This window comes from Sciurus carolinensis, chromosome 4 (assembly GCF_902686445.1).
Source record: "Sciurus carolinensis chromosome 4, mSciCar1.2, whole genome shotgun sequence".
In the NCBI taxonomy this organism is placed as follows: Eukaryota; Metazoa; Chordata; class Mammalia; order Rodentia; family Sciuridae; genus Sciurus; species Sciurus carolinensis.
In genome coordinates this window covers 145,731,149-145,741,510 of record NC_062216.1, presented here as the reverse complement: position 1 = coordinate 145,741,510, position 10,362 = coordinate 145,731,149, and the positions used below count along the sequence as shown (strand labels likewise).

Below are 10,362 nucleotides of genomic sequence, written 5' to 3'. Positions count from 1 at the left end.
TGGAGACGGGGCTCAGTCAGTCTGGCCAGGGGTCCTACGGGGCCTGGCTATTGTCTCAAAATGGCGGCAGCCACATGTAATCAAACCTGCAGGTACTGTAACAGAGAACTTCCAGGCAACAGCAGGCAGCTGGTGCTCCACTGGCGGTCAGCGATCAGTTTGCTGACTATTGTCAGATGATCAGGAGGTGAACCTCGTGCGTTGGGTGATGGATAGGTGTAAGGCAGGGGATGGACAGGTGAGAGGCAGGCAAATGGCAGATGATAGGTGCCTGACAGTGAGCAATCAAGAAACAGATATCCTCTGCTTGAAACCGGAATTACGGAGTGACAAGGAACGCAGCCTCCCTCTAGTCTGCCATCTTGGATTCCCCTGCAAGTCCCATCTTGGATTCTTATTGTAATAGTACAAGACAGCTCAAAGTGGGTAAAGAAAAAGGAGATTAAATGGGCCAATATTTTTCACACAACAGTATCAACAAAAATTTAAAATCAATTAGATAGATTATGATTGATAAATAAAGGAAAAAGACAAAGTGATTTTGAGGAGATACAAAAAAGACCCCAGCAATAGTATTTCCAGTTTTCAACTGGAAAGAGAGAGAACTAAAGAACCTGAGATTTGAAGGAGGAATATATTAGAGAATGTTATGGAAAAAAAGTTCTATGAGAGAATGAGTCAAAAAGACTGTGGGAAAATTGAAAAAGTTTGGGAAAGAGAGCACCAATTCTTTCTCAGACACAGGATGTACGGTGGATTGTTGCTGTGTTTTGATCACGGGACATTAATTTTTCCTTCTTCATGACACCCAGTTACCTCCTGGGGAGTATTGGTTCTCTGTCAGTTACAGTTTGATAGTCAGTCCTTGGAGGTCTTTCTTCTCCTTAGTCAACAAGCAACTTCTATAACCCAAGTCAAATCACTTAGGTGCTCTCTCCTTAGAAACTGAATAGTAGAGAGCGTGACAAGAGACTAGAAATAGATGAATTCACCAAAAAAAGTCAAGATTGGAATGCCAAGCTGTTCTTGCTATCAAATAAGTCGTTTTTTAATTCCCTCTGGGATTTCCTTGGTTCCCATGAAATTTTAAATCTGCATCTCAGGCTTGTTGGTACCATGATCTAACTATATCTTTGTGATAAATTTTATTTTTCCTTGGAAAAGTTTATTTATGTTATGATAGCCAAAATACTTGAGTTGGAGGGGACTAGCGGGAGCAAGAGTGAGAGCAAGAGAGAGTATCTTTGAAAGAGTAACATGTTTGAAAGAGTAAATATTGAAAAGTCTCTTATAAGGTAAACAACTCTAGGGTACATGTAAAATAGGTTCTCACTTTTAGGGATTCAGGGGCTTGAGAAGGGTCTTAGAAAAGCCATTGTTTTCTTTTTTTTTTTTTTTTTCTTTTTCGTCTTTTAACTGCGACTAAAAGAGTGGTTTAGAAACCAATAAGAAAAAAAAAAAAGAAAACAATAAGGATGATGAAAAGAATTAGACATTTCATTGTGTCTGAAAAATTAAAGCTTTCGATGACTCCCAAACAACATAAAACGCAAAATTAATAGTATTTAGAAATCATGAAAAGGTATTAGGGAATAAAATCAGTAGGGATTATAGAAAGAAAATCAGATTTAGGGATTAACAGAGTATATAACACTAAATAGTCAAGAGAGCCAAAAGAAAGAAAAAGGTTAGTAAATATATATACTTGACGTGACAAGCTCTGGGATTCTGCTAGTCTAGGTAGCTATCTAGATTTTACAAATTAGGGCAGATGAGGAATCAACAGCATCTGAACCTAAAAGGTTGTGGAAAGATAGGATTCAGGATTAAGCAACTCCAGGAAGAATATTTATCCAGATGTCTATAGGCAACACAGACTAAGGGAAAACTTAGCCTATGACCTAAAAGGGAAAATAGGTTTATATCCCTAAATGAAGTGCTAAGCATCAAGCCCAGAGACTAATACATGCCACAAATATGATAAATTTAGAAATTTGGGGGAAATGGAGCAGATCAAGATTTGTTGTGATCCAAGTGATTTGAAGGATCAAGGCAAAGGTTCATACCAGTTTGTTGAAAGGACATGTAATAATAAATAAATTAATGAGGCTGAGATGTTTGTAAATTGGTAGCCAATAATAAATAAGTTGGAAGGTAGGGGAGGTTATAATAAAAGTAAAACCAAATTTACTCCTTGGTAGAGAAGAGGTGAGAAATAGGAGAGCCCATGCAGAAAGAGAAATCTCAGAATTGAAGATGTAGAAGTGTAGACAGCCATTTGAATGAGCCAAGGGGGAAGGTAGATACTGCAAGGAAAGGGACCCAGAGTATGTGGTGAGTCATAAACATAGAAGTTAATTATGGATGTTGAAAAATTGTAAGAAGAAAAGGTGAAGAGAAGTGTCAATATCCTTTGTAAATTTCAGGCAGCTAAGTTAATAATGAAGGCACAGATGGAGAGGTGAGAGCCAAGAGAGACTTATGTAACTGAGACTGTGTGTGTAGACTGCTAGTGCAAAGGATTGTGCTAAAAATCCTGATTGTGTAGTAACTCTGTGTTTGTTTTCCTTTACTGGGTCTTTAGGCCAAGGCTGTCTTCTTTAAATATAATGATTTCCCTGAAGAGACCTGTATCATCACTGCAGGAACAAGACTGCTCCATACAGACAGGGTCCTCCTGAGCGTATCAAGTTCCCTGTCCTGAGCAAAGTCCACAAAGGAAGGAAGTGAAGTCCTATAACAGACTGAGCTAAGGTGCTAGGCACTGCAGCTACATGAGGCAGATAAGAGCCTTGGGCAGTTTACATGGCAGGAGGACAATATATCTAGCTCATAAGTCACATACTTCTTAGGGAAAAAAATGCTGAAGAAAAAATTTTAAGGTGGTTAATAGAAGTCAAAAGCATAGACTTTGGAGTAAGAAAAATCTTGATGAAAATATTGGCTCTGCTGCTTAATAATGTGTAACTTCAAGTAACTTCCTTACCTCTCTGAACCTGTTTGATCTTCTTTCAAATTGCTAACAATATTTCATAATCTGTTTGTGAAATAAACCTATAATTCTTCTCTCTTTAAATATGATCATTCTCTGAACAGACTGTCAAAAACCAGTGAGTGCTCATTAAATAGTAGCATAAAACAAAACTTAACCAAATGAATCAAAGTAGTTTTGGTTTCCAAATCTTACACTTCTTTTAATCTTAACATCATATTTTTCAAATTTTAATCTATTTTAATAATTTTTCTGATTTACTTAATTCTGTCCTGGTTCTTTTTTTGTTTTGTAGTCTGACACATTCAACCTATGGCCATTTTTTCCACCTCTTTATTTCTCATTGTAGTATTTAGGTTATGGCATACATAGTGCCCTATATTATTGTTATAATTATTCTTTGATAATGTAAATTCAGTGGATATTATATATCCAGTGAAAATTTTAAAAGCAAACCACTCTCAACCTTCCAGTTACTTCCCATCATAGTAAACACAACAGTGGAAGCCCCCACCACATAGTACAAGGCACCTTTCATTAGTCCCTGATTATTTCTAATGGGATTTCCTTCAGCCCTCTCCACTCATCCCTACCCTAGCCTCCCCAGCTCACCAGATTCCAGGACCTTGACATTTCTAGAACAGTCTAAGTGCAGTCTCATCTCAGAGTATTTGATCTTGTTATTTCCTTTTCCAGAAATGCTCTTCCCCAGATAGGTGGAGAGCCAGCTCCTTTACTCCATTCTTGATATTCCTGTAGTATCACATTCCCCACAAAAGGCCTTCTCTGATCAACCAGTATAAAGGAGTACATCTGACTCCACGTTCATGACCCTTTTGACTTTGTTTTCCCCCTCTCACAATAATTATTGTTTCCAGATATTATGGATTTACTTAGGAGTTATCTTACTTTGTTTTTGTTTTTGTTTTTTGCTTTGTAACTTTTTCTCTAAGGGAAGTACCATGGTATTAACTTCATCACAATGGCTAAAATAGTCATTGTTTCAGTCAATTAAAGTTCACCAGAGTAGTTGAAGAAAGTTGTACAGTTTTTAAAGATCAAGTTATTTTTCCTACAAAGCGCATTTTATTTATTCAGTTAGAAATTGTTCTTTATTGATTGAATCACCAGAAATATTCAGCACAAGTTTCAACATCTTAATGACCACCAAGGCCTTAGCTCTGGGCTTGCTCCCTCTTTCCCAGTCCTTAATGGGGTGAGAGGGTGAGAGACATCATTAACAGAGACAAAGTCAGATGGTTGCAGACTTTCCTTTCCTGGTCACTGGACAAGCTGCTCAGTTCTTGTCCAGAGTAGGAAAGAGCCAGTACTTCAGAAAAATCTAATAAAGAGTTTGACATTGTTTTATAGATCTGTTTTAACTATGTAGATTTATCAGGAGTATTGATCAAAATTCACTGCTTCTGATCTAATTATTTTATTTTTGCAATTTACTATTTTTTCTCTTGTAATTTTAATAAATAATCTTATTCCCTATGCAAAAAAAAAAAAAATTAACCCAGTACAAAGAAAAATCCCTCATCCTGCTTTGGAAAGGAGAAATGTATTTTTCTGCTCTTTATCCATCTAATAGATGTATACACATTTCCTCAAACTTCAAAGTGTTACTTTTAGCTGGTTACAATGGTGCACACCTATAATCCCAGAGGCTTCGGAGACTGAGACAGGAGGATAGCCATATCTGTGGCTGCACAGGCATGAAGCCATGCATTAATCTAGTGACAGTTCTGTTTAGGATAGCTATACCGATCATAGTTTCCTGATAGACCAGCTTACCTTTTCTTTGGAGACCACCCTCTTTTTCTTATTCCATCTTTCAGGATTATCAAGCCACTGGTGGGCACTGACAGCAACTTGAGTTCCCAAGTGTTTGGTTAACACAAGGACATCATGAACAACAGCGCTGTTGGACATTGACTTCTGGCCAAAATACCACAGTGGCAACTCCGCCAATGATAATCCATTGTTGACCTGTGTGTCCACCAATCATTGCAGTCCCTCCTTGCTCAGCAGCATCCCAAAAGCCTTGGGGTGAGTAGCATTGCTTCTTCTCATTCCTCCTCACTCACGCTGGCTGACAACTGAGTAACATTAACACTTCTTCACTTTCAGTAATGCTCATGGTCTAGAGGTCTTGGCATGTTTGCACAAGCATTGTGCCCCATCTTGTAAGTACCTTTCACCAAGGGGTAAAAGAAGTTGGTGATCTGCACCAGCGGCAGGCCCCGTGCCTCAGAGGAATGACATAAGAGTTCAACCCAATGCCCAGGGCTGGAAAGGCTGGGCCAGGGCCAGCTAGGGCTATTGGAATTGACAGGTCAGCTTATGGAATCACCAATTTTCAGCCTCAGCTGAGACCCAGGCCCTTCTGGACTGTGATTGCAGCCCCGTCAGTCCCACCAGGAGTTTGAGCTGCATATCCTGGGGGACCTTGCAGATTCAGCCCTTCATACCTCAGAAGCCTATCAGCTGCCAGCTGGGGCTGAGTCCCAATACAAGGAGCTTAAAGGACCAGGATTTATAGAAGCCTTTGTTCAGAAAGCCCCCAGGGCAAGAGGAAACTTCTGACACCGGTATCATCTCTTGCTTGGCCTCTATGGCTCCTGCCATTGCACCTGTCTGTCAGGGAGGGGAGAGAGAGGAGAGGGCACCTTTATTATCTACTCATGTTAATAGGAAATAATAATCAAACTTTATCCTCAGAGATTCTCCTGTGCTTCACAGATTCATATGTATATTACCTTCCTCTATAGATCAAATTTAAGTGACAAATTTCCATGTGCACATTTTTGGGAAAATGATCTTCACATCCTTATGATTAGAAAACACTTGGCACATCAATACTTCACAGAGAATTTTTGCTAGTGTGCAACAGTTCTCCTCTGCAAAGTTTTAGAAGTATTCTAAACCATTCTGCTAGATAGGTATTGTAGACTTTGATAAATAAAATTGGGACACTTCCCAAATACCATTCAACAAAACATTGTCCTTGTAAGAAAGAACTGAACTATAGCACTCAGAACTACTACAAATTAGCATTTATTCAGCAATTATTAATGTGCCAAGCACTATGCTGAATACTGTTTTTGCTTTACTGAAATATTTCAACAATTTAAAGGATAGCTACTATTCTCATCTCCATTTAATGAAGATAAATTAGGTTCTTATTTAAATTCATCTAAGTCACTAATAAGTGAATGACCTGGGTTGAATAGTGTACCCCAAAATTCATGTCTACTTAGATATTCAGAATGTGACCTTATTTGGAAGTAGCAATGTAATAGTCTGAGATGAGGTCATAGTGAATTGGTGGGTCCTAAATCCAATGACTAGTGTCTTTATAAGAAGACTGTATGAAGACAAAGACATAAAGAAATGAGGCTGTGAAATGACAGAATTAGAGATTGGAGCAATGAATGCATTTATAATCCAAGAATTGCCAAAGCCACCAGCAATGAAGAGGGAAGCATGGGACAGATTCTCTCTCAGAACCACCAGAAGGAACCAACTATGTAACAGTTGATTTCAGATTTTTAGCCTCAAGAGCTGTAAAAGAATATATTTCTGCTGTTTTAAGTCACCCAGCATGTAGTAATATTTTTACAATGCAAGGTAAAAGAATATAGTTAACAATTACCTTAAATCCAGGTCTGCTTGACATCAAAAGTTAAACTTTCAGTCCTTTTACTGCATTAATCTCAGAATGTCTTTTATTTATCTCCATTACAGCACTAATCACTTTTTACAGCAATTATCTATAAGGATAGGGGATATGGCTTTATAAAATTTATTTTTAGTTTTTATACATAGTTGACAAACAAAAATCATATACAGTTATCCCCTGGTGTCTGTAGGGGACTGCTTCTAGGAATCCCTGCAGGTGCCAAAATCCACAGATGTTCAAGTCCCTCCTCCTACATACTCTAAAACATCTCTAGGTTACCTATAGTACCTAATCCAAAGCAAATGCTGTGTAACTTTATTATACTACATTTTTTGTGGAACAATGACAAGAAAAAAAGACTGTATCTGGTGTGTATAGACACAACTAATTTTAGGTCTAACTATTCATGTATGTAAGCAACAATGTAATATTTCTGAACCACAGTTAGTTGATTCCATCCACACAGAACCCATGAATGAGGAGGATCCATGTGTTTTTATGATGTGTGGGAAGATGTCTTAGTCATACTTTCACCTTCAGACTTTGCATAATACCTGACTCATAACATAAACGACTAGTCATAAAAATAATAAATGAAGATCCATTCCTTCTTTCCTTGTTCTCCCACTCCTCATGCGTAGCAGGTTAATCTAGATATTAACAATGAAGAAAACAGTATAACTAAATTATATACATTTTCATAGTATATGAGTTTCATTTTAAATTAATCCCTCATTCTTTAAGTTCATGTTCTATGGATAATCTATTTGGGTTTTTATTTCATTCTTCATATTATGCCTTGTTATGGATAAGATTTAAAGCAGTTATTCTATAACTGTGCAATAAAGTAAACTAACATAAAATCAACTAACATGAAATGTGTGAAAATTGAACTCTGATGATATAGAGGAAAAATGCAACTCAAACTTGGTCTCTCCTACTATACACTCACAATACAGAACACTTCTGTGAGTCCAAAATGTCAGAATTATGCAGTGGATATCAGCTGGGAAGCCTCCAATTCAATTTAAATCCTACCTACCTGGAGACAACCTCAAATCACACAGGTTGAGTGCTCAGTGCCACAAGATGATCCTCATCCAGACACTAGTCACAATTCCAGGCCTCAGGAACTTCTGACTGACTGACTACAAATTGGGGTTTCCACACCCCAGCTTTAGGCTTCATTTATTTACTAGAGTGACTCATAGAATTCAGGGATACATTTACTTACATTCACTAGTTTACTATAAACAACATATTAAAGGATTCAGTTAAACAGTCAGATGAAGAAATATGTCAGCTGAAGTCTGGAAGAGTCTCAAGCTCAGGAGCTTCTGTCCCCATGTCCAGCTGCACAATCTTCCTGGAATGCAGGTGAATCTATGTTCATCTTCCCACAAGCTTCCATGTGTACAGCTATATAAAAGCTCTCTGACACTGTTCTTTGAAGTTTTTACAGAGACCTCATTGCATAGGTATGACTGAAGCAAGGACAACAGTGTGGAAATGTGATTGAACAAAACAGTAAGAGACTGAGGAGGAGGACCAAGCAAGGCCTATCTGTCCAACTTCCTGTTGGCCTTTCGGGGCAGCAGTCCTTTCTCCAGGGCATGGGATAGGATCCCTTCTGAAATGAAGGTCTTATGATCTAATATCCAAGTCATTCTATAAAGAATTATCTTTATAGCCAACTCCAAGAGGGAAAGGTGGGGGAAGATTAGAGTTTCTATAACCTTCATTGGAGAGAGTTAGGAACCAGGAACTGTGAACAAAGAGAGAGAGAAAAAAAATGACAAGAGCAAAGTGCAGAACAGAAGAATAACTAATACAAAGAAAGAAGTGAAGTTTAACTTAAAAAAGCATAGATTCTTGAGCTTGTTAAATATGGGTCAGAAATTTGATGCTAAATGTTGCAACAGGAATGCTAGAATAAGATTTGCTCAGAGTGGTCTTCAATTTAAACATACCAGTTGCTCAGATGCCTTCAATGAGTAATTCCTGGCTAGAAACCAGAAGGGAGATTTCTTCCATAAACCTACATAAAGAAGAGAATTTTATCATTGGATTTTTTAGCTATGCTGCCGTGGATAAGAGAACTGTGTTACATAGACTTTAGAGTTGTACAAAACTCTGTTCAAATCTTGACTCTATCACCTACCAACTGTAGGATCTTGGAGAAGTCATTGAGTTATTTCCATTTTTGTTAATTGGGAATAATAAAAATTGCCACATTGTATTTCTTTAAGGATCAAAAGACATATAAAATGCTTGGTTGGGGAAGATGTTTCTGGCCATTTCTCTCTTAATGAATTATTATTTTCACCATAGACTTGTAAGCAACCCTTTGTGTATTTATTGCCCTTTTCTGCTGCAGATAAAAAACAATGTTCCTTTTAGCAACTTATAAGCTATTGAGTTATAATTATGTATTTTTGTAGTCATTTATACACTGGTTTCCATTTAGTGGTATTGCCATATGTAATGCATTTAACTTACAAATATTCCATTTAAAGAATTTGTTTTAAGCATTGAAAAAGTAGTGATATTCTAAGTGTGAGCAGTGCTGTTCACCATTTCACTCAATGAGCACAGGCCTTAGATTAAATCTGAAATGAGAGACTGGATGCTGCTATTTAAACCTAGAAATCTGTCATGGTTTTTATTTGTCCCATTGTGCAAGTGTCTCACAACAACAAGCTGTGTTTCAGGTGTTTAAAGACAAACATTTGTCGACAATCACAGCCCCTACACAAAAGTCAACTGCTTCATCTAGTGCTGTTCTAAGAAATCAGAAATTTATTCTAACTCTGGAGGAAAAACTAGCTGCATTGGGCTAATTGTGAGACAGTTGATTCCTGGTAGATTGTGAACCATAATTTTGTGATTGTTTGTGAACACCCATAAAATCTAGAAATATTTTAAAACCAAGTTTGTACCCAAAGTGTTCACATTATACCGGATTTTGCCAGTTAGAAAACAGATGCTGAGTAAGTCAAAGTGAGAAGAAAGAGAGCAAGAGGGAGAAGGGGAGAGAACCAGCCAGGCTGTGAAGACTCACTGGTTACATAAAACCAAACATTCATAGCAATATTCTCTCTCTTCATCTGTGGTATCAGAACCTTCAGCTTCTCTTCATTGCTAGGAGGTTAGCTTCTTCTGGGAATTTATCTTGCTTTCTTTCTGTTCTTTTCTGACCAGGAATTAAGACAGCTCGGCACACATTCCTTTTTCCAGATTGTTGGACTGCCTTGGCCTCAGAGGGATACAGAGAAAAGCACACTAGATAAGGGTCAGGAGGTCTGAGACCCAGTCGCACCACCCTAACAGCTGTACAACATCTGGCAACATGCCTGCCTCTTCTCTTTGGGGCTTAGTGCTTTCTTATCTTCGTTGAGAGCAGGACTAGGTGATCATCATATGTTGTGAGGATGAGCAACTTCTGGATTTGTACTCTACTTTTTAGTCTTTCCCCAATTATGAGAAAGAAGTACAGTCTCCATCAATAACCTTTGATTGGATTTCACCTCTCACGTGATGGAAAACTCTTCCTTCTTTTCAAAGTTAAAAGTTTATAGTTTCACGATGGGACTAATTTAGGAGATTTTTAACTCCTCCTCAACAAAAGAGGATTCTATGCATTTCTGTTTTATATTCACATCTGAACAATATGTGAACAATACAC

The 10,362-nt window shown here is 37.8% G+C and overlaps 1 pseudogene; it reads right to left on the bottom strand.

Moving 5' to 3' along the window:
• Positions 1-4,082: 4,082 nt before the first annotated feature.
• On the bottom strand, positions 4,083-5,623 carry LOC124982952 (selenide, water dikinase 2-like; annotated as a pseudogene).
• Between the last annotated feature and the right edge of the window lie 4,739 nt (positions 5,624-10,362).